The following is a 25347-nucleotide window of genomic DNA, read 5'->3' as shown; positions in this document are numbered from 1 at the left end:
GCCTTAATATCGTTAGTCATTTCCAAAATCATCTCCTTAATTTGAGTCATATTTCGTGTCTCTTCAGGTGTCATTTCTTGGGATGGTGACATCTCTCTTGTCCCTTCGCTCTTGTTACCTTTTGGGCTTTGTGTGGAACTTTGATTATTTATGTACGTTGTAATTCATCTTTGCGCTCTCCTAGGCATTGAGAACTGTTGTTGTAGTTCGCTCTGTGGTCAGTAGGTAGCGTTCTTTACTTGGATGGGGACCAGTGGTTCTGGATATCTCTGTATACCTGTGGTTCTTGGCCAAATTTATTCCTCTGCTGACTAGGTCATAGTTTGCAGTTCTTGCAGATTTTCAGCCTGTTCACAGGTTGTGTGCTGCTGCATGACTAGCTCTCAACCCAACCAGTGGCTTCACAGTGGGCCGTGGGATGGGTCTGTGCGCCTCAGTCTAAGTGTGCTGGGCAGATGTTTGGGGTGGGCCCTGGGCCAAGGGTCTGGAGTTTGGGAGTTTCCAGGGGCCCTCAGTAGGGCCAGCTAGTGTCCACTCTGTTCCCAGGGGTTGCGTCCAGCTAAGGACATGGGCTCCAAGGGCAGAGCCGTGCCTTTCTGATTCTCAGAGGGCAAGTTTGGCTACTGGTCTTCTCTTCAGTTCCCTGCTGTGTTTCCGCCGTTTTGGCCAAGTCTGTGACTTTGGGGGCCTCTTATTGCTGTCTTTTGGGGGATTCCCAGTTGGAAGGTGCCCGGCTCAAGATTTGAGTGGTCCCCAGACTCCCGCACACCCCACCAGCTGTTGGATGGTAGAGTCTCAGCGCCCCCTATCCTTCATGTCCAGTGGCCTGGGAGAGGAACCTGTTAGGCGTGTGAGGTGGGACACCTCTGTCCCCTTTTGTGGGGTGCTGGGGCTTAGCACCCGCCCACCTGTCAGTCTCAGGTCAAAGGCCTGAGACAGGAACCTGTTGGATGGGTGGGAGAGGGACACCTCTGCCCCCTCTGGTGGGGTGCTGGGTTTTAGCGCCCACCCGCCTGTCAGTCTCAGTTCAAAGGACTGGGAGAGGAACCTGTTGGGTGGGTGAGCAAGGACACCTCTGTCTCTCTTGGTGGGGTGCTGGGTCTTAGCGCCGCCTGCCTGTCAGTCTCCAGTCAATGGCCTGCGGGAGGGGGCTGTTGAGAGAAGGGACAGGATTCTAAATTCCTTGCCCCCTTAGCCTTGCCAGTCTTTCTCGGGTGGAGTGGAGGGGTCTGAGTTAAGTTCTATAGCTCGCCACCAGCTCTGCTTTCCTGATGGGTTTGGGGACTGCCTGGGCAACCCGCTGTGCTACTCACTCTTCTGCCTTTGTCTGTGGGTACTCCACAGTGTTGGAGAATCATCCACTTCCCTCGGATCTCTGCCGTTGCTTGCTGTTATGGTTTGCACTTGTTCCTGCATCTGGCTTCTGCCACTTGCTGGCCCGGTTCTATGCTGGTTCCTGCAGTGGTTGGGGCTGCCCGGCCCGGCGCCCTCCTCCACTGCTTTTCCCGGCTTGGAGCCAGCAGCGAGGGGTAGGGGAGGGGTCCTCACATTTGGATTCTTTGAGAAAGTTGGATGTAAGCTTTATCTGGATTTATTTTCCAGTTTGAATCCTTCTCAGTTGCTTCTTGAATTTGTAGTTGTGGATTTCTTAAGGTAGTTGGCTTGTGGGATTCCCTGGTTCTCTCTTTTTGTGGGAGAGAGCTAGGCAGCATCCCTATTGTCTCGGCACAATTTTCCTGAGCAACACTGACATTTTTTTAAACCTGTAAAATCTTTATTTTACTTTTAAACATAATATACTACATTTCCTTTTCCTAATGGAATGTAGCAATCATGATCTCCAAGACTTGGTAGAAGATGACAAGAGTTGCCAGCTCAGTTTGTAGATACTTCCAGAATCACAGTGAATTAATTTGAGAAGGAGTTTGTTATCCCATGTTAGCAAACATGCAGCACCACTTATAAAATAAGTTCTGACTAGTTTCTCTAATAAACATCTATGACATTTTTTTCTTATGCTTCTCCTAATCTGGGTACATCATAGATTTTCACACAAATGGGACATACTAAGAAATATTCACCTCACATTTTTCTAAACATCCTTTCAAACATTACTGTCTCACTTCTTTTGTTAAAGCATACAGTTTAATGATAAGTACATTCACCTCACTGTGAAGCATGTTTTCAGAACTCCTGATATGAATGCTTTCACATTCTAATTTTTGTAAACAATCTGATATCTTATTAAAGATGATAGGTCCCCAGCAGTGGAATTATTGAACAAAATGGCCTGCATTTGTAAAAGATCTTGTTACATAAGCCTAGTTGCTTCCAGGAAAGCCTGTATTGATTTCACATTCCCTCCTCTGTTCTTTGAGAGGCTTTTCTTTTTTTTATTGTAATTAGTAAAAGGGTTACATGACATTTGCCAGATAGAAGGTGCATTAATTCACATACATTGATACCCTTTCACATGTCTTGGTACCCGATTCCTTCCACCCCCCACCCCCACCCGTCTTGGATTTCCCCCCTTCCCTATCAAATTTCAAATATCCAAATACAAGTAAGTTCAATATATCAAATAACAAAGTGAGATACTATACCAATATGAGATAACCAAGGGACAGCAAAGGAGATGAGAGACAACATAGTACATTAAGGACAACAATCATTCATTATATGGCTTTTGTTTCACTATCCTGAAGGTCCTTTCAATTAGCTTCACATTATATGTCCTTATGTATCAAGATTTTGCTCTATTGGAAATCTCTGCTAGTAGAGCCCAAGGTTTCTACTGATTATGACGAATGAGGGAGACCATTGAGCCTAAGTTTCTTTGAGTCTGGCTTACTTCACTTAATATGATTTTTTCTAAGTCTTTCCATTTCCTAACAAATGGGGCGATGTCATTCTTTCTGACAGCAGCATAGAATTCCATTGTGTACAAATACCACAACTTGTTGATCCACTCATCAACTGAGGGACATCTAGGTTTGTTCCATATCTTTGCTATGGTGAATAGTGCTGCAATGAACATTGTTGTGCTAGTGGGTTTAGCATGTCCTTGTTTCTGGGTGGTTGGGTAAATGCCAAGTAGTGGAATTGCTGGGTCATAGGGGAGTTCTATGTTTAGCCTTTTGAGGCACTGCCACACTGCTTTCCATAGTGGTTGGACGAGTTTGCACTCCCACCAACAGTGTAGTAGTGATCCCTCCTGGCCACATCCCCTCCAGCATCTGTTGTCATTCGTTTTCCTGATCTTGGCCATTCTAGCTGGAGTGAGGTGGAATCTTAGAGTTGTTTTGATTTGCATTTCTTTAATGACCAGAGATGTTGAGCATTTCTTCATGTGTCTATAGGCCATTTTTGTTTCTTCTTCAGAGCAGACTCTCTTTAAGTCTTTGGCCCATTTTTTAATGGGATGATTGTTACTTTGGAGGTTCGTTTTGGAGTGATTCAATTTTTTGAGTTGTTGATATATTTTAGATATGAGTCCTTTGTCCGTTGTTTGGTTGGTGAAGATCTTCTCCCACTCTGTAGGCTTCCTGATTAGTTTACTAGCTATGTCCTTTGCCATACAAAAGCTCTGCAGTTTAATGCAGTCCCACTTATCCAGCCTTTCTCTGATTTGTTGTGATTCTTGGTCTTTATTAAGAAAGTTTCGACCTGTGCCAAGGAGGCCTAGTGTATCTCCTATTCCTTCCTGTAAACTTTTCAGTGTGTCAGCTTTTACCTCCAGGTGTTTGATCCATTTGGAGTTGATTCTAGTACAAGGTGACAAAGCAGGATCCAGCTTTAGTTTTCTGAAGGTGCTTAACCAGTTCTGCCAGCACAACTTGTTAAAGAGGCTGTCTTTCTTCCATTCTATTTTTTTGGCTCCCTTGTCAAAGATTAGGTGTCCATAGGTCTGTGGTTTAATATCTGGGTCCTCAGTTCTATTCCATTGGTCTTCATGCCTGTTCCTGTGCCAGTACCAAGCTGTTTTGAGAATTATAGCTCTGTAATAGAGTCTAAAGTTTGGAATTGAAATTCCTCCAGCCTTGTTCTTTCTGCTAAGAAGTGTTTTTGCTATACGGGGTCTTTTATTATTCCATATGAAATTTTGGATTGCCTCTTCTATTTCTTTAAAGAATGACATTGGGATGTTGATGGGTATTGCATTGAATTTGTAGATAGCTCTTGGCAAGATTGTCATTTTCACAATGTTGATTCTTCCAATCCAGGAGCATGGGAGGTTTTTCCATTTCCTTAGTTCTGCTTTAATTTCCTTTTTTAGGGTTTTAAAGTTTTCATCAAAAAGGTCCTTTACATTCTTAGTTAAGCTAATTCCTAGGTACTTTATTTTCTTTGAGGCTATTGTGAAAGGAGTTTCTTTCCTGATTATTGCCTCGTTCCTCTCACTGTTGGCATAAAGGAAGGCAGTTGATTTTTGAGGGTTGATTTTATAGCCTGCTACTCTTCCAAAGCTTTGAATCAGCTCAAGGAGCTTGGGAGTAGAGTCTATAGGATTCTTTAAATACAGAATCATGTCATCTGCAAAGAGGGATAGTTTTATTTCCTCTTTCCCTACTTGGATCCCCTTTATGCTTGCTTCTTGCCTTATTGCACTGGCTAGGAATTCTAGTACTATGTTAAAGAGGAGTGGAGAGAGTGGGCATCCTTGTCTCGTTCCTGATTTTAGAGGGAATGGCTTTAGATTTTCACCATTAAGTGTAATACTAGCAGTAGGTTTCTCATACACAGCCTTTATTACATTGAGGAATGTTCCATGGATTGCTAGTTTCTCCAGAGCTTTTAACATAAAGGGGTGTTGGATCTTGTCAAATGCCTTTTCCGCGTCTATTGAGACAATCATGTGATTTTTGTCCTTGCTCCTGCTGATGTGTTGAATTATATTAATTGATTGGCGTATGTTGAACCAGCTTTGCCTCCCTGTGATGAATCCAGTTTGATCATAGTGTATAATTTTTTGATGAGTTGTTGTAGACGGTTGGCCAGTATTTTGTTGAGAAGTTTTGCATCGATGTTCATCAAAGATATAGGTCTACAGTTCTCTTTCTTTGATGAATCTCTGTCTGGTTTGGGGATCAGGGTTATACTGGCTTCATAGAATGAGTTTGGTAAGGAACCTTCATTTTCAATTTCGTTGAAGAGCTTGAGGAGTATTGGTGTGAGCTCTGCTTTGAAGACCTTATAGAATTCAGCTGTGAAGCCATCTGGCCCTGGGCTTTTCTTAGGTGGAAGTCCTCTAATTGCCATTTCTATTTCAGAGCGTGAAATAGGCCTGTTGAGTTGGCTTAGTTCTTCTTGGTTCAGTGTGGGTATGTTAATATTGGCTAGGAATTCATCCATTTCATCTAGATTCTCAAATTTGTTGGCATAAAGATTTCAGAAGTATTCCCTCATGATATTCTGGATCTTGGTAATTTCTGTCGTGATATTACCATTTTCATCTGCGATTTTGTTTATTTCGATATGCTCTCTTCTTTTTTTTGGTAAGATTTGCTAAGGGCTTGTCAATTTTGTTAATTCTTTCAAAGAACCAACTGCTTGTTTTGTTGATTCTTTCTATAGTTTTTTTGGATTCCAAATCATTTAATTCTGCTTTGATTTTAATTATTTGCTTTCTTCTACTGAGATTAGGGTTGGTTTGTTGCTCTTTTTCCAGGAACTTAAGGTGAGACATTAACTTGTTGGTTTGCAATTTTTCCAACTTGTTGTTGTAGGCACTCAGCGCTATAAATATTCCTCTGAGTACTGCCTTTGCTGTGTCCCAAAGAAGTTGGTAGTTTGTGTGCTCCTTACTGTTAAATTTCATAAACTGTTGGATTTCTGTTCTGATCTCTTCGATGACCCATTGGTGATTCCACAATGTGTTGTTCAGTCTCCATGACTTACAGGGTTTTCGTTGGTGGAGATGTGTGTTCAGTTCCAGTTTGATGCCTTTGTGGTCTGAGAGTGTCCATGGAATAATTTCTGTGTTTCTGAATCTGTCCAGGTTTGTTTTATGGCCTAAGATGTGATCTATTTTGGAAAATGTTCCATGTGCTGCTGAGAAAAACGTATATTGTGTCGTTGCTGGGTGGAATATTCTGCAGATGTCTGTTAGATCTAGTTGTTCTATGTAGTTGTTCAGTTCTAAGGTTTCTCTGTTGAGTTTTTGCCTTGTTGATCTGTCCATAGGTGAAAGTGGTGTGTTAAAGTCACCGACAATCACTGTATTTCGATCTATGTATGGTTTCAGTGTAAGTAAAGTTTTCTTGATGAAGTTTGGAGCTCCGGGATTGGGTGTGTAAATATTTAGGATCGTTATGTCTTCCTGGAGGAAAGATCCCTTTAGTAGGATGTAGTAACCTTCTTTGTCTTTTCTTACTAATTTTGATTTGAAGTCTATTTTATCTGATATGAGTATGGCAACTCCAGCCTGTTTATGGGGGCCGTTAGCTTGATAGAGTTTATTCCAACCTCTCACTTTCAAAAGACGCTTGTCTTTTTGGGTAAGATGTGTCTCTTGAAGACAGCAGAACGATGGCTCTTGTTTTTGATCCAACTAGACAGCCTATGCTGTTTAATTGGAGAGTTGAGTCCATTGATATTGAGAGTTAGGATTGAGAGATATTTATTAGGTCCTACCATTTTTAAAAGCTTGTATTTGGGCCTGTGTCTTGACAGTTCTTGTGGTCCTTAGGTGGTATGCTGTTTAGGTGCCATTTCTTTCCCTATATTGCATTTATTTTGGTTTTCTATGTATAGAACATCTTTCAGAATTCTCTGTAGTGTTGGTTTTGTTGCGACATATTGTTGCAGCTTTTCCCTGGAATGGAATGTTTTTATTGTTCCCTCAGTTATGAATGAGACCTTAGCTGGGTACAGGATTCTTGGTTGGTAGTTATTTGACTTAAGGGCATGACATATATGCTTCCAGTCACTTCTTGCTTGCATGGTCTCTGCTGAATAATCTAGGGTTATTCTGATTGGTTTTCCTTTATAGGTTACTGAACCCTTTTCCCTGGCTGCCTTTAGGATCCTTTTTTTGGTTTCTACTGATCCAGTTCAGATTACGATGTGGCGGTGAGATGTTCTTTTCTGCTCAGGTCTGTTTGGGGTTCTAAAAGCTTCTTGTATCTGGATGGGTCTGCCCTTCTGGATATTTGGGAAATTCTCTGAGATGATTCCTTGAAGTATATTTCCAATACCATTGACCTCTTTCTCCAGACCTTCCTCAATACCAATTAGCCTTAAATTAGGCTTCCTAATTGTATCTTGGACCTCCTGAAGCGCTCTCTCATTTTTCCTAGATTTGGATTGACTCATTTTCTGTTCTTTCTCTATAATAACTAAATTATCTTCAGCCCCAGAGATTCTCTCCTCTGCATTGTCTAACCTGCTATCAAAGCTATCTACTTTATTTTTCATGTGCCTTGCTACTAATTGCTCATTTTTGATGCCTCGCATCTCTTCTTTTAGATCATGTATGGATTTCTTTAGCTCCTTGATTTCCATTTGAGTGGTTAGCTCAGTAGCTTTATTTTCTTTGAACATTTGCTGGAGTTCGGTCACCTTTTTATTTGTGGATTCTATGAATTCATCCATCTTTCTTTGAACAGCCTTTATTATGTCCTCCTTTATGGCTTCTTCTTTTTTACTTATCATCTTGTTTAGGGTTTCCTCTTGTTCAGCTATTGCTTCCTCCCTTATCTCTTTCTTTATATTTTCACATTTTTCATTAATGATGTTTATCAATTGCATTTGTACAGCACTTGGAAGACTCTCCTCTAGGTTTGCCAGTGACTGTTCCATTGGCTGTTTACATTGGGTGGGGGAGGTGGGAGGTGTTGTTTCTTGATTTGACATTTTTCTTGGGTTTCTTGTTCTGCCCATTTGAAAATGGGAGCAAGAATAATACTAAACACAATTATAGTTTTTCAGATATGTCCAACCTAGACCTCTGTAGCTGGCAGACTCTAGATGTTCACAAGTTTTGATTGGTGTTATCACTCCTTCTTTTTGTGCAGTTACCGACTAGTCTAATTATTTACTGATAAGCGATTTATATCCAAAACAATAAGCCTCTCAATCCAATCTCTATTGTCTTTATGTCCCTCTGAGCCTAGAGAATGATTAAACACCTAGATATACAATGTTGCTCAACAGCCATCAAGTGTAGATCCATGCAGTATAAGGGTTGAAAGAGGAGCAGAGGTCCAGGGATAGAGAAATACAAGGAGAGAGGTCAGTGGGTAAGTAGGTAGAGTATTTGAGTACAATGTTTGGAAAGTATTAGAATAAAACTTATGTGTTGCTGCACGACTAGCTCTTAGCCCAACCAGTGGCCTCACAGTGGACCATGGGATGGATCTGCGAGCTTCCATCTGAGCGTGGTTGGCGGACGTTTTCCTGTGCTGCTTCCAGGGGCGGCCCCAAGCCAAGGGTGTGGGGATTGAGAGTTTCAGGAGCTCTCAGTAGGACCAGCAGGAGGCCCCTCTGTTCCCAGGGGCAGGGCCCAGCTGGGGATGTGGTCTCAAAGGGCAGAGCGGCGCCTTTTTGATTCTCAGAAGGGGAGCTTGGTGCTGGTTGGCCCTTCAGATCCCTGCTGTGTTTCCACTGCTTTGTCAGAGTCTGTGACTGTGGGGGGGGGCCCTCGGTGGTGTCTTGCTCAGGATTCCCAACTGGAGGATGCCCTTCTCGAGAATTGAGGGGGGCAGATGCTGGCTCCTATTTACCCACACCCCCTACCCACTGTTGTAAGGCAGGGTCCCGAAGTGCTCCTCTCTCCAGATCCAGTGGCCTGGGTGAGGAGCCTGGTGGGCGGGTGGGAGGTGGGACAGCTCTGCCTCCCCTGGTGGGGTGCTGAGTCTTAGGGTCCGCCGCTTGTCAGTCTCCAGTCAGAGGGCTGGGGGTTGAGCCTGTTGGGTGGGTGGGAGTTGGGGCAGCCCGCCTCTCTTGGTGGGGTGCTGGGACTTATGGGTAGCCCACCTGTCAATCTCCAGTCAATGGCCTGAGGGAGGGGGCTGTTGAGGGGAGGGACAGGATTCTAAATTCCTTGCCCCTCTGCTCTAGCCAGTCTTTCTCGGGCGGGGTGTTGGGGTCTGAGTTAAATTCTATTGCTTGGCACCCGCTCTGCTTTCCCGATGTGTTTGGGGATGCGCTGTATTACTCATGCCTCTGCATCCCTCTGCGGGAGCTCCTCAGTGGTGGGGAGTCGTTCACTCCCCTCGGGTCTCCGCCTCCGCCTGTGTTTTGCGTCTGGGTTATGCCGCTTGCTGTTTTGGTTCCGCGTCTGGGTTCGGCTGCTTCCGCCGTTCGCTGGCCCGGTTCTGTGCTGGTTTCTGCAGCCGTTGGGCTCCCAGCCTGGCGCCCTCCACTGCTGCCGGTTTTCGTGGGTTAGAGCCGGTGCCCGCCCCCGCTTTCCCCGCGTGGAGCCTGTGCCAGCTCAAGCCGCTGTTGGAGACTTGGTTGGGTGCGGCTTTCTGCGGCTTTGGGCGAGAGGTGGGGGAGGGGTCCTCGCGTTCCGAATTCTTTGAGAAAGTTGGATGTGAGCTTTATCTGGATTTCTTTTCCGGTTTGAGTCCTTCTCCGTTGCTTTTTGAGTTTGTTGTTGTGGATTTCTTTAGATAGTTGGCTCGTGGGACTCCCTGGTTCTCTCTTTTTGTCTGAGAAAGCTAGGTAGCATCCCTATTGTCTCGGCGCCATCTTCCTCCTCTGGCTAATCGGCTTTTCTTTTTTTTAAAAAGAATTTATTAACATTGATTTTTACATCATATTTCAAATGACGTGTTCAACAAACAAGTATTCAAGAAGGGAATCACCATATATAATCACAGTCACTTAGTTTTTTAGAACATAATCAAAATTAGGCTAAGAGTTTATATATCATAGATACATATTAATCAATGTAATAAAATATTATGTCTATAGAGTCATATGTTTTTATGTCTATGTAGCTGTGATTGTATTTCCCGTACCATGTCCATATCATTGGATATGCAAATTTGAGTCCTTGCTGTTGCACTATTTGGATCTAATAGCCACATATTAAGGATGCCATGTGCCTTTTGTTACTTTGGTCTTGACTTTTCTCACTCAACAGAATTAACTCTAGATTCATTATTTTATCTTATCTGTTGGCTATGTAGAATTCCATTGTGTGGGTGTGTATATATATACCACATTTTCTGTATCCATTCATCTGCAGTAAGGCATCTGGGTTGTTACCATCACCTTGTTATTGTCAACACTGACTTTTTTCTCACTCCAGTGACAATCTCTATCAAGAAGACTAAGAATATATGCTGCCAAAATAAAGGTAAATGGCAAACCAACACATGATTAATGCAAGTTAATGCATGTGCTAAGAAAATTGGTATGTATTTTTTATAAGAAACTATGTTACTTTTGTAGTCTGAGTTCCCATTGCATGCACACACACACACATGTCTTAATAAGCCCTCTGTACAGACAACATATGATAAGAATTTTAGAATTAAGTGATACAAATTCTATAAAATGAAATGAATGTACTATTATAATAGACCATTGGTATCTTATTAGAAAGTACAGAATGTGTTCATAGCCTTGAAGTAGGTCTGTTCTCAAGGGCCATGGACATAATTTCATGGAATTTGGTTCTATTTTGTCAAGAAGAAAACAGAGTGTTGTTCATAATATATTGTGATGGATAAGTGTTCCATGTACTCATATTTTCAGACACATACATCATGAAAATATCTTCAAATATATATGTAAAGTTTAGTAAACATTATCCGTTTAAAAATGAAAATTAATAATGTGTGTGCACAACACAACTTTGGCATTAACTTATTGATATGAAATTACTAATTTCATTGCTATCATTGCCTCCTAAAACAAAATACTAAATGGATGCATTCATGGAGGCTCTATATGTGGAATTTTTATTGAAACCTGCTTGATTCCAACTACCAATGTTCTCTGGCTGTTAGGGCAATTGGATGTATGACTTGATCATATGGGTGTGGGAAACTAATAAATTTGGTTGACATGTCACTGGCTAAGACTTTTTCTGACCATTTCACTCTGCATCTGACATGACATCCTCTGATGCAATCCAGTTGCACCATTTGCTTTCATGCAAATAGTTTCTTGACACAGATTTTGGACCAAAGATTACTTCATCCCTTGGGTACCATTATCTGCAGTCTTTGTGGAAATCCATAGCACTAGGGCTGAAGAAGGAGAGGTTGCAATCATATTTTTCAACTCATGTTTTTCTCCTGGTTCCAAGGCAGCAGATGCAGAGCTTCAGGAAGAGTTTTGCCCGTTCCTCCTAAGAAGTCACAATAGGTTTCAATGAAAGGTACGCTACAGTGTACATCTCTGTCAGTAAAAAGGAACATGTGCATATATAAAAATATATTAATATACATATCTGACATTATGAGCCTAACTTCTAGCCAGAATTTCAGCTGTGTAGATACTTCAGAGATGTGCTTTTTGATATTCACACTCATTATTCTCCAGCTTTCACTCCCTATCAAGTCCTTGGCTGACACTAGCTGCTTTTCTACAATGAAACACCAAGCACACATGGATGGAGATGTGATAATTTCTGGGTTTTTCCCTTTCTACACTTTGGGAACAGATGGCAGTAACAGTGATGCTTCTAGCCATGAAGAGAACAAGCCATAAGTAACTCAACATTGCCTTTTCATGTTCTGTTTTGTTTTCAGGATGAGCTATGGCTGTGGCAACTCCATGTGCACACATGAACGTTCTCCGGGTTCCATCCCATGAACTTCCATCCCTATGCACAACAAGTAGATTACTTTCATTGTTTTATCTTGTATCTACTGTGGAGTAATTTTCTACCTGGTGTTAGGAGGGGACTTGGGGTTTGCTATATTTGCAGGGCTGTAACCTCTATACTTTATTCCAGATTCCCTGTATATCCTCCGTACCAGCTGTCACTGTAGAAGATGAAGTAATGCTATTACAAACAAACTGAATCAGTGGCATGAGTTCTGTAGTAAAAGGCTACAGACAAATTTCCTTCCATGAAGATAATTGATCTGAAATTATTTGAGGTATCTCCAGTTTTCAGTTTTTATATACCATCATCAAAACTGTAGTTCTTTTGGATTTTCAAATTTGTTATTTTGTTTATTATTTAGTATGAATTATATTTTGAAGAGAGTTCATTGTGACATTTATATACATGCACACAGTTCTTTTGGAACAAATTTACTTCTATCTTCATGTATTTTCTACTAGAAACTGAAGCAATGTTTTTCAGAATCTACTTCTGTGTTCCGGAACAATCACATCAAAACTGGCTGGTTGGTTTCATACAGAGGTAGATACAGGTATAAATGTGTATGAATGACTAATAGGACCAGAAGTTAATATGTATCAATGTATTTTAAAAGTCATCATTAAAATGAGAAACTTATACTTCTCATGGGATTTATGGGCAGAACTTTATGAAAACAGAAAATAAGCAATGAAAATGTGAACTCATTCTATCTCCAAAGGATCCTTCATAGTAATAATCTGCAGGTACTTTCCTTAAGATATTTTTCAAATAAATCGTATATTTTTATTATGCAATTAACAAATTAATTAATATATCCAAAGTGTCTACTTCCTAACAACTACCACAAGGGAATAGCATTTTCATGCCATATTTCTAGTATCAAACTCCAGTTTAGACTGCTTCTCTTGAGTTTTTATATGCTTGCTATCATTACAACATAAATTGAGTGATTCAAGACATAAGATTTTTTTTACAGTGGAGCTAGCTACTCCAAGATAAAGCCCATGGAGTTTTGGGGGGTCTCATGAAAGCATAATCCATATTTGATGGTAATCCATATTTGATGGAGAAAGGTTTTTGCTATGGTGCCTGAAGTAATGGAGAATGAACATGGTCTCTCTTAGCTTAAGTTTGTGAATTTCATGCCTGTCCTTATCTAATCCTATAGAAAGCAGAAGATTTGGCTGGGAGTTTGGCGTAGTGCTAGTGTGCTTCCCTAGCATGCACAAAGTCCCAGGTTTGATTCCCCAGTACCACATACATACAGAAAGACAGAAAATTGTGCTTTGGCTCAAGTGGTAGATTTCTGCCTTTGAGAAAGCCCAAGGACAGTGCCCAGGCCCCGAGTTTAGTACATTCCTATTACACCCCAATCGATGGTAATGATAATATACTCATTTGAAGAGAAGCAAGCATTCAATCCCTCAAAGTTGTACATTTTGAAGTATGCCTCCCAAATTTCAATGCTCATTTCCCAGGTTTACAACTACCAGTTCATTTTGGCCTTGGCTTTTGCTATCAAAGAGATCAACAAAAACCCTGAACTTTTACATAACTTGACTCTGGGGTTTGATATCTGTAATGTTCAAATTGAAGCTTGGAATGCCTTTAAAAATCTCTTCATTAGCCTCTTTGGTAATTACAGCATTCCAAACTACTCTTGTATGAGAGACAGCATGACTATAGCAGTACTTACAGGGCCATCAGCATTAACATCTGCCCAAATTGGTACAATTCTGGATCTCTACAGTTTTCCACAGGTAAGGGTGGGAAGAATTGAGTGAGATTTGGTGCCATTTCACATATAAGAAACAAATGATATGAAGAGACTGGATTCGTGATTCTATCAAATTTTATTATACGAAAGAGTAGGCTTTCAAGGTAATGGGATTATACTCCCATTGTTCAGCATAGATTTTGGAAAAATGTGGAGTACACAAATGGATTATTTGAAATTTTAAGTCTTATCAACCATTTTCTTTAAAAAAACAGAAAATGTTAAAAGATTTTTAAAGTGGAAGGTTAGGTTGAGCTGGGTACTAGTGATTCACAACTCTAACCCTAATTACATAGAAGAGTTAACACCAGTTCACTAGCAAGAAGCAGAAAATAAAATGTGGTTCAAGTTGTAGAGTGCTAGCCTTGAGAGAATAAGCCAAGGAAATGCATGAGGCCCTGAGTCTGCCCTGGTACTATTACCCCCAGGCCTCTGACATAGCTGCATGTATGATATTATGTTGAATGAAGTAAATTATCCTCAGAAAGAGAAAGGGGGCATGTATCCTCTCATATCTGCAAGTTAAGTCTAAAATATGAACAGGAATTATAAAATAAATACTGACCACCCTGTTCATTTGCTTTTATAAAGAATTCAACAGTAAAACCTCTCTGATAAACTAAATATCTAAAAATGAACACTAGCAAAATGAATTATATCTTGTCTGAGTGGTGTAGGTGTTAAGGGAATATTCAAAGGGGAAGTAAAATTAGGAGTACGTTGTTGCAATTTACAATAATATTCAGTGTGCATAGGTGAAGATGAAATTATGAGCATCAAGGGGTGAATAGAGTTGGTATAGATGGGAAAAGTTGATGGAAATATTGACAAATAAAGTCAAACAGCATTGCAGTAATTAAGGGATGTGTTGTAAACTAATAAAATCATTAAACACTAAAAGAAAATCCTACCTTTCACCTACCAACTATTAAAATGCAGCATACAGTTTGATTGGGGCTGTGAAAAAATCTCATTCAGGAACATCCGGTTTTCATTCCCTTTAGCTTAACTTTGGGCCTTTTGATCATGCCCTAAGTGACCAAAAAAGTTCCCTACACTCTATCAGATGGCATCAAAGGATACATGGATAGCCAATGCCATGGTCTCCTTACTGCTTCACTTTAGCTGGAACTGGGTGGGACTGTTAATCTCACAAGATGACAGTGGTTTGTGGATTCTTCCTGAACTGAAAGAAGAGATGGCCAAGAATAGCATTTGTGCTGCATTTGAACTAACAATCCCAACCTATGCCCTATCATTAAAATTCATGGCACTTTAGGTCCAGATTAATAAATCTTCAGCAAGTGTCATCATTATATATGGAGATAATGAATCCCTACTAGATGTCATGAGGTTTGTTGAGCAATATTTCATAAAAGGAAAAGTGTGTATAATAAACTCACAGTGGGATTTAACCATGAAGAAGAGATATTTCATACTAGGTTCAGTCCATGTATCTCTCAGTTGTTGTTTTTTTTGCCAGTCCTGGGCTTGAGCTCAGGGCCTGAGCAATGTCCTTGGACTTTCTCAAGGCTAGAGCTCTACCACTTGAACCTCAGCACCACTTCTGGCTTTGTTCTATGTATGTGGTACCAAGGAATCGAACCGGGGTCTTCATGCATGCTAGGCAAGCACTTTAACCACTAGGCCAAACTCCCGGCCCTCTCTCAGTTTTTCACACCATCACCCAGATGTTTCAGGATCTCACAGATTTTGTTATGGCAGTTGATCCTTCCAAATACCCAGAAGACTTCTTCCTTGCTTGGCTATGACTTCTCTCTTTTAATTGCTCAAATTCTGAATCTGACTGTGTTAAATGAAAGAACTGTCCTCAAGAAGTCTCCTTGGACTGGCTACCTTGGCACATTTTTGGCATGACTATGTGTGGAGACAGTTGCAATATATACAACGCTGTGTATGCTGTGGCCCAAGCTATGTATGAGATGCATCTTTATCAATCAGAAGTGCAAACAATGGGAAATATAAAAGGGACAGGGCCTTCTCCTGCACAGGTAAAGCCTTCTGTTCAGTGGCACCTATAATGAGGAATGTCACTTCTTAGATATTTTTCTTACTATATGAAGTTAAATATTTCAGGTATCTTTCCAAAACTAAAAAAACTATACTTGTTCAAATGTCTTTGAGTCACTCTAGACACATGTTCATGTGCTTTTCGGAAAAGCAGTCCAGAAACAAGGAGGAAACTAATACTATGTTCTATAAATTCATTCACTTACGAACAACTTCGACGTACCATAGTTGATGTTTTGTAAAGTAGAAATTCACCTTTTCTCTGTGAGTTTCTTATGTAATAGTGAAGGATGATATGCTGAATAGAATTAAACCAAGTTTTCATAACTAGCACAGTTTCCTTCTACTTTTGGCATTAATAATGTAGGAAGCACAAACTAGAGACACCCATAAAGTTAGTGCTTGTGGCAAACTGTAACTAGGTAACTGAGAATTGTCTCATGCATGACTGTGGAACTGGTTTCTCTTGAAAAGAGGCCTTCTACTCTTATGGATTCAGAAAGATTGTGTTTACTCATCCATAGATTTTCTTCTGGTTTACATCATCATGGTTCCCTGCTATTTTTGAATTCCAAATAAAAATTAAAGGCATTCAGGAGTGTTTCTTAGTTCACATTTTCTGTCTTAACCATAAAATCTTGGATCCTTTCAGCTGTACCATTTTCTGAAGAATATCCAGTTTCACAATCCTGCAGGAGATCAAGTGATTTAGGATGAGAAAAAGAAGTTAGAGACAGATTACAACAGTGTAAATATTTGGAGTTTTCCAGAACGTCTTGAACTTAAAGTGAAGTTAGGAAAATTTTCTCCAGATCCTCTACATGGTCATCAGTTTTCTTTATCTGAAGATGTGGTACAGTGGGCCATAGGAACAACAGAGGTGTGTTTGATTTAATTATAACTATTTCAATGGTGCATAATTAAGTAAAATTCTCCCTTGAAATGTATATCTGGTTGAATAACAGCAATTTACTCCTGAAATAATACTACTCAGGTGGCTGAGATCAGTCCAAGCAAGAACATGTGGTAGACTCTTATCTTCATTTAACCACCAAAAAATAAGAAAATTTGGGTGCTCGTAGCTCATTCCCATAATCCTATGTACTTAAGAGACTTCCATCCTCAGTGTTAAGATAATAAGTCAGTTTAAACCTGTACTTGTCAGAAAAAATCTCAAATGAACACCAAAAAGTTTATATTATGCTGTGCATCAAGAGGTAGAATGCTCACCTTAAGCACAAAAGAAACAATTAAAAAGCCGAAGTGCACAGACATCAACTGAAGCCCCAGGATAAACACAACAGTAAAAAAATAAATTAGTAGTTCCTAATGTTGATTTACAATATTTTCATAAAATATAAATTAAATATTTTAGCATGTTTATCACTTTGTGACAAAGTACCTGAGGAATCCCCATATGTGAATGAATGCTTTCTTTTGCTCCATTATGTGGTGGTTTCATTCAATAGTTAGTTGCCTTACTATTTAGACAACTTTCGTTATATCATTACATTACTGAAAGGGGCTATGTGAAAAGATTCTCACTTCATGGACATTAGAAAAGTAAGAAAAAATACAGCAAGTATAGAGTTCACAAAATCCTTTAAAAGGGAGGCGTGAGCATCTTTTAAAGCTTCAAAGATGAGTATTCCTACTTGCTCTTTACAATTTCATAGCTGAGTAGGAGACAACATATAATGGCATGAATTCAAGGGAGCTCCACTGGGCTGACCAATAACATTTACTTTCTTTTTTAATTTTTATTATATTTTATTGCAATTAATAGAAGGGCTTTTAATATTCACCAGATAGAAGGTGCATTACTTAACGATCATTTACTTTCTACTAACAAGTAGTTCACCGGGCTAGAGACTAAGGCTCTAACACATAAGACTTTTGTGACCATGTGATATTCTTATGATCCAAGAATTCAATTTACTGACTGGATTCCATGCATAATATATGATGCTTAATCATCCAGTTTCTTTAAAACAATGGATTTGGTATGTTAGGTAAAATTTTATAAAGTTACAGATATAGCATATTTCCATCAGCATCCTAACTCTGTCTGCAGTCAAAGTTGTAGTCCTGGATTCAGGAAATCCCTTCAGGAGGAAAAGGCTGCCTTTGTGTTGATTGCACACATTGCTCAGAAGATGATATTGTTAATGATACAGGAAAATTCATGACTGAGGGAGAAATTTATACTCTCTCCTAGACTCCTCTAATGCATAGAGTTCAATGGAAGATATTGTGTATTAGTATATCAAATCAAATTTTTCCTTCCACCAGTTAGCAATCTACTTGCAATGAAGATGATAAAGCTTCTTGAAGAATGAAACAAATCATAGGCTCTGAATTTACAAATAGGTTTAATTTTTCTATTCTCCTGCATGCATGTGTGTTCAAGTTGTCAGTGATACAAGTTAAACTGCTATCATATTTTAAGCAATGCTTTGATAAGTACAAGGTCTCTGTTATCTTCAAAACTGTATTTAAAACACAAAATAAGGCTGGACACCAGTGGCTCATGCCTGTAATCATAGCTACTCAGGAGGCTGAGATCTGAGGAAGACAGATCAAAGCCAGCCCAGGCACCAAAGTCCTTGAGACTCTTGAGATTCTCATCTCCAATTAATATCCAGAAAACCAGAAATGGCACTGTGACTCAAGGAGTAGAGCAATAGCTTTGAGCTGAAGAGATCAGGAACAGTGCCCAGGCCCAGGGTACAAGCCCCATGACTGATCACACACCATATATGTGTGTACACACAAACACACACACATACTTTCATTTATTTCCTTGTATCCAGAACTGTTCTTGCAACAGAGCAAATGCTGTAAATTGGCTTTGGGATAAGAAGAAACAAGTTTGTACATAGCATAATTTTACCAATTCAAACCGTGATTTTATTCTCTGTTCTCCACCACCTAACAGAGGCGTAGGAGAGGCAAATCTAAAACTTCAAGGAAAGGTCACTACATTTGCATTTCAAAGAGACAGAGAGGGAAGTGCAAGCTTTACTATCCAAGATTTTGAATGAGGTATTTGAGTTGTACATTCAGGAATATTATTGCAGCATGAATAGGTACTGACAACAATTGTGAAGAAATGAGAAAATGACAACAAAGAGTGTGTGATAGTCACTGCAAGTAAAAAATGTTTCAATCAGAATGAAAGTAAGAGAATGTGGGCAGGACTGAGGGAACATGATGAAGACATAAAAATAACATGTACCACATATCTGGTAGTACTTGGTGATATTTACTTCATGCCAGTAAGTATGACATTTTGAAATTATCTCTATATAGAGAGATCCTTATTTCCTTTTACATCCTGGGAAGTGACTAATGCTTAATTTTTCACCAGATATGGAGCACTGTGTGAAGTGCCCAGATCATCAGCATGCCAACACTGAGAGAAACCAATGCCTTCCCAGAGCTGAAAGTTTCTTGGATTTTAGAGAACCACTTGGGATGGTCTTGGCCTGCATGGCTCTTGGTTTATCTACACTCCCAGTGGTTGTTCATGGGGTCTTTCTGAAATATCAGAATACCCCCATTGTCAAGGCTGTCAAGGCTAATAACCAGATTTTCAGCTACATCCTGCTCATCTCCCTCATCTTCGGTTTTCTCTGTTCCTTGCTTTTTATTGGCCGTCCCAACACAGTCACCTGCATTCTACAGCAAGTCACATTTGGACTTCTGTTCACTGTAGCTGTTTCCTCGGTCTTGGCCCAAACTGTAAGTGTGGTTCTGCCATTCAAGGTCACTTCTCCAGGGAGAAGGATGAGGCGGCTGCTAGCATCTGGAGCTCCTAACTTCATCATTCCCATCTGCACCCTGATCCAGATGACTCTCTGTGAAATTTGGCTGGGAACCTCTCCTCCATTCATTGATATAGATGCACACTCTGAACATGGTCACGTCATCATCCTGTGTAACATAGGCTCCCTCACTCTTTTCTATTCTGTCCTGGGATACCTGGGCTTCCTGGCCCTGATCAGTTTTATTGTGGCTTTCCTGCCCAGGAACCTCCCTGACACCTTCTATGAAGCCAAATTCCTGACATTCAGCAAGTTAGTGTTCTGGCTCAATTTTCTGCCTCTTTATAACAGTACCAAGGGGAAGTTAATGGTTGCTACCGAGGTGTTCTCAATATGTCTAATGCAGGGCTACTGGGCTGCATCTTTGCCCCCAAGTGATATATCATCTTGTTAAGGTCAGATAGAAATTTTCTGCCTTGCTTCCGGGACAAAACACCAACTGGGAGAAATAAGCAGTCTTAAGATGAAACTTAAATGTTTGATCCACAAGCCCACTTCCAGCTTTTTCTACATATGTGGTGTCAAGGAATCAAACCCAGGGCTTTTTCTATGTATGTGGCATCAAGTAATTGAATCCAGGGCACTCTACCACTAGGCCATGCTCCTGGCCTTAAGCAAATATTTCTAAGTCATTATTATTTTTAGCAGTTCCTATGAAAGTTAATATTTTACCTTCTTGATTTTAATAATTTCATTAATATGATTGGATTAATATTACTGAAAAAAACACTGATTACCATTCAGCATCAATCAATTAACATTCATCACAACACATGTATTTCCCAGTATACACTATGCAGATGTGCAATTGCCAATTGCTAGCAGAGTTAGCCAAACCCTGGAATTTCATATTGAATTTTAACATGAATTTAAAAATGAGAGATAAGAGCCCATAGCAAAGTCAGCAACTCTGAGACACAGAGACAACATCTCAGACAGTCTGAAAAATTAATGTCATGTTTCCCCACAACAGGCATATTCATTTGCTCTTAGAGAACAGCATTCTTGTAATTTCACTTCAAAATATTTTTCCTATATTTTTGGTCCTTTTATCCTCTTCTGTTTTTTAAGTCCATTAGTCCCTGTATATATGTCTATGAATTAGACTGTATTTGTATCCACTTTGACTCTAATTGGTTGATCCTGTTATAATTTTTGTTGAGATTGATTTATCTCTTACAACAGACTAGTTCTCTGGATACTACTATATATAATGCCCTTTCCTGAAACACAGTTCCCATAGCCAAATGAAACTTAAGGATTATTTAGATAGGGGATATCTGACTATGATTTTAAACATCTGATTTAAAGTCTGTAGATTGGTTGTTACTTTAAATTATATTTAAAAATTCATTGAAAGATCTAGATGATACTGATAAAAACTTTGGCTGAAAAATAAGTTAAATGAAAATATAGAAAGCCCACAAATGGCTATGTGTGACTCTGATGTTTTCAAAGAATTCAATAGAAAACTGAATGAATTCCAAGAGGCGAGTCAAATGAATCAATAGTCTCTTACCTAAATGATAGAAGAAATGGAAAATCAAATCAAAGAGGTCCCAGAAGTTCCATAAAGAGTATAAAGCCATCAAAAATAATGTCTGGGAAATAAAAAACAACACAATAGGAATTCTTGATTAGAATAGAATATAGAGTAGAACACAAGAGTCTATGGAATCAAAGGCTATATATTATTCAGGAAGAACAAGAAATTCAGAAAAAATATAGGAAACAAGAAATATTTACATGAGTGGAGGACTCAATCACACGATCTAATTGTAGACTAGCACATATTGAATAAGGTCCAAAGAAGGAAGAGTAAGGGAGAAATACAACTGAATTCTAGCAGAAATCTTTCCAAATATCTAAAATGATAGGCCTAGTCAGAATAAAGAAGCCTGTAAAAGACAAATAATGTTCACAAATGTTTACTTAGCATATAAACATACTATATGCCAAGGAAGAAATGTTCTTGTGAAATATTCCGGAGTCTAGTAATACATAGGGGCACAGTTCAAGGTGATGAAGGACTTTATTGGCTGGAGGTGATCTGTCCTGAACTCCCAAGGAAGTCTCAGAAAAAGGGGAAACTCTGTTCCCTAGGACAGCAGGATTTATAAAGGCAATAACCACACACAGGTGGCAAGGCAGTTTTGTAAGCAAGCAATCTAATTCTCAGAAGTGAAATTTGCAGTTAGTCTTATCATAACACAATTTCATAGACAATTTTCATGAAATATTTTCCTAATCGATTTCATGAAGTCACCTGCTGGAGCCATGATGGGACAATTCTGCAGCTGTCACTGGATATCAGAAATAATACAAAGCCTGTGGGATCAACAATTGTGATAAGAACTAGATGACAGCCATTGCCTTTATGCCACTGAAGGCTGAAACTTCAGTACCAGGGGTGAGTTCTAACACAGGCTATATCATCTGATTTGGGGAAAAGGCCAAGTATCCAAGATTTTTTTAAACTATGTTTTTACATGACCATACTGGAATTTCTCCATTCCAGTGGGACTTTTGTTGTGCTCATCATACTTAGAGCATTCAATGCTACCTAGGTTGCCAGTGAAAACAGACTTCTACTGAACATGAGAATAAGAGAGCAACCTGCTTCCTCTTTATTGGTTGATGGAAACAGAAATATTCTACTGGCTCAGCCAGACTGTGAAAAAAGGCAAGTCAAATCCATTTTTCCAGCCACTAAAATATAATCATCTTCACAAAGCCACAGCACTGTCTTAACAAAAGAAAAGGAAATGGACCTCAGCAATCATTTGAGATACTAATAGCGAAAGACAGAAATTTGGGCACAGTAAGTTGTGCAGTGTTATATACAGCTTGCTAAGTTGTGAGAACAGAAAAGTTGCCTAGCTCAGCACTGAGGGCAAAAGTGCCCTACTATAGAGCATCTGCATCCTTCACCTTGATGTTGAGCAGTTCCCTTTGCAGGCTCCTAGGTACCATATCACCGTGTACTTGCAAGGTCCTGGGTGCAGACACTGCAGATTTCCAGTGTCATCCATGACCTCGGAGATGTCCAAGGTCATCACCATGACCTTGAACAGTTATGTTTGTGGGTCTCTGGACTCTCATCATGATCCATATGTCTTGAAAATAGAAACAATGTGCTCACTGGCATTCCAAGTATACACGAGTGAATGACTAGTCAGAGGGGTTAAAGATTTCCTTGAGATTTCATGCAAGATACATGGTATCTTATTGGATCTGGGAACTGTTATGGTCTAAATGCTGTGAAATGATTTTCAGATTTCTGTACATTTCTCCTACAGGCAACAAATTATGCCCTAAGCAATGTACTCCTGGAAATAAATGGTGTTAGGATTCTTACTGTGTGGTAGAAGCTCTTCGCAGAATTTTTCTTTATAAACTTATGCCATTTTACTTATCCCTCTGTGTTTGTGAACTCATTGTTTGAGATTGTAAGACCAAGGACCAAGTTTTGTTTTTAATTTTTCGAATCACTTGCAAGGATTGTGTAGGAACTCTTCATGCTAAATTATAGATTCTTCCAGGGAACAGAATATCATTATATTAAGAAAATAGATTGTAATTAGTAAACACTTGGTTTACACTCTACATTTCCAAAGTGTTTATTCGGTCATTCTGAAGGGCCACAGGAGACAAGTCACCTAATACCTGATTTCTCCTGTTCATGTCAGTAATTACTATTACTGTTGCTGTTAATATTATCACTATTTTTAAAAAATTATTAACAGTGATTTTTACATCATATTTCAAATGATGTGTTTAACAAACAAATATTCAAGAAGGGAATCTCTATATACAATCACTGACAGTGAGATTTTAGAACATAATTAAAATTAGGCTGAGGCTTTTGATACCTGGTTTTGATCTTAGGATCTTGGGCATTCTTAGCTTGCTTGTTCACCTAACACACTCTTGCTTGAGTTAAGAATTTATTTTGGCCTTGGCTTTTGCTATTGAAGAGATCAATGAATGTCCTGCTCTTTTATATAACTTGACTCTGGGATTTGATATGTGAAATGTTTTATTTGAAGCTCTTGGAAAGCATTCAAAATCCCTTCATTAGCCCCTTTGGAAAGCATGACATTCCAAATTACTCTTGTATAAGAGATAGCAAATTTCTAGCAATACTTACAAAACCATCAGGATTAACATCTGCCCAGAAAGGGACATTGCTGGAACTCTACAGTTTTCCACAGGTGAGGGTGAGAAGAGTAGGGGGATATTATAAAATGTCAAATTTGATGCCATTTCAGGTGTTTGAAGAGATTGCTAGGAAGAGATAGGATTTATGTATCTATCAAAATTTGTGATATCAAACAGTAAGAATTCACGTTAATGGGATATCTAGAGTTACAGTGCTTATCATAGATAATGGAAAATTTAAAGCAGACAATGGGATTTTTAGAATTTTAAGCCTTATCAATAATTTCCTTAGAAAAATCAAGAAAGAGAAAATTGGTGAAGGGTAAAGATATGTTGAGGTGTAAGCAGATGACTCACACCTATCATCCTAGCTGCACAGGAGATTTATCTACAGTCAGGCAGTAAAAGGCATGAAATAATGTGAAATAGAGTGGTAGAGCGCTAGCCCTTATTGCTATCTAGAGTACCTATTACCATAAGTTCATACCCGTCATCTGGCATGTGTGTGTGCATGCATGTGTGCAAACACACACACACACACACACACACACACACACACACACACACACACACACACACACGAACAGAATCATCGAGATACAAGAAGATTTCAGAACTCAAAATAGATGAGACCAAAACAGGACATCATACAGCCTCATTAAAATCAATAAAGACCAAGGAGAGGATCCTTAAATTTGCCAGGGAGATTAAAATCATCTATGAAGGTAAACCGGTAAGAATAACCACTAATTTCTCAGAAGTGACAATGCCAGCAAGAAGAGTCAGGATTGATGTATGCCATGGCCTAAAGACAAATAAGTACCAGCCAAGAATACTGAAAAAATTAAAACCCTCCAGGACAAGGAAAAAGTGAAACAATATATTGACCTAATCAGAATTACAGAAAATACTCAAAGATACTCTACACATTGAAAACCAACATGAAAAAAAAACAAAAAAAGGAAGAAAACCAACATGAACATGATATTGGTACAGAAATGGCACCAAAAAAGAGATCCAGCTAATTACGGTAAGACTTGCCAAGACACAGTCCCCTAAACAAAATGGATAAAAAGGGAAGAACTAATAAATAACTCAATCCTAACCCTCAATACTAATGGTATTATTAACTCTCCAATTAAATGCAACTGACTGAGTAGTTGGATCAAAAACAAAGTTCCATTTTCTACAGTCTTCAAAGGACACATTTTGTCCAGGGAAACAATATTCTGAAAGTGAGAGGCTGGAATAAAATCTGTCGAGCAGATAGCCCCATAAAGAGACTGGAGTTTCCATCCTTATATCAGTTAAAACAGACTGAAAAAAACTAGTGAGAAAAGACCAAGAAGATTATTACATATTAATAAAAGATCTTCAGGAGGATACAAGCATTCTAAATATCTAAACACCACTTACAATGTCACTCAACTTCATCTAACAAACATTCTTAACTAAAACACATGTATATCCAAACACAGTGAACATTGGAGAGTTTAACATACAACTTTCGTCTCTGGATTGATCAACGAGGCAAAATCTCAGCTGAGGATCCTCAGAACCTAACAATTGCATAGACCAAATCCACCTAAAAGACATCTGCAGAATACTCCACCTACCAACACCAGAATATGCATTCTTTTCAGCAGAACATGGAGCATTTTCCAAAATAGATTACATATTAGAGCACAAAGTAAATCTGTGCTAACCGAGAAATAGAGAAATCATTGCCTGCATTCTTTCAGACCACATGGCAAAATACT

At 39.3% G+C, this 25347-nt stretch overlaps 1 pseudogene; it reads left to right on the top strand.

Annotated features, from left to right (window-relative positions):
• LOC150039253 (vomeronasal type-2 receptor 116-like) overlaps window positions 1-19888 on the top strand; it is a 42426-nt pseudogene extending 22538 nt beyond the window's left edge.
• The last annotated feature ends 5459 nt before the right edge of the window (window positions 19889-25347 follow it).

The sequence above is a fragment of the Megascapheus bottae genome, unplaced genomic scaffold, assembly GCF_031878675.1.
Source record: "Megascapheus bottae isolate mThoBot1 unplaced genomic scaffold, mThoBot2.hap1 HAP1_SCAFFOLD_51, whole genome shotgun sequence".
Lineage (NCBI taxonomy): Eukaryota > Metazoa > Chordata > Mammalia > Rodentia > Geomyidae > Megascapheus > Megascapheus bottae.
The sequence above is the reverse complement of the archived record's forward strand: the minus strand, read 5'-3'. Positions and strand labels throughout refer to the sequence as shown.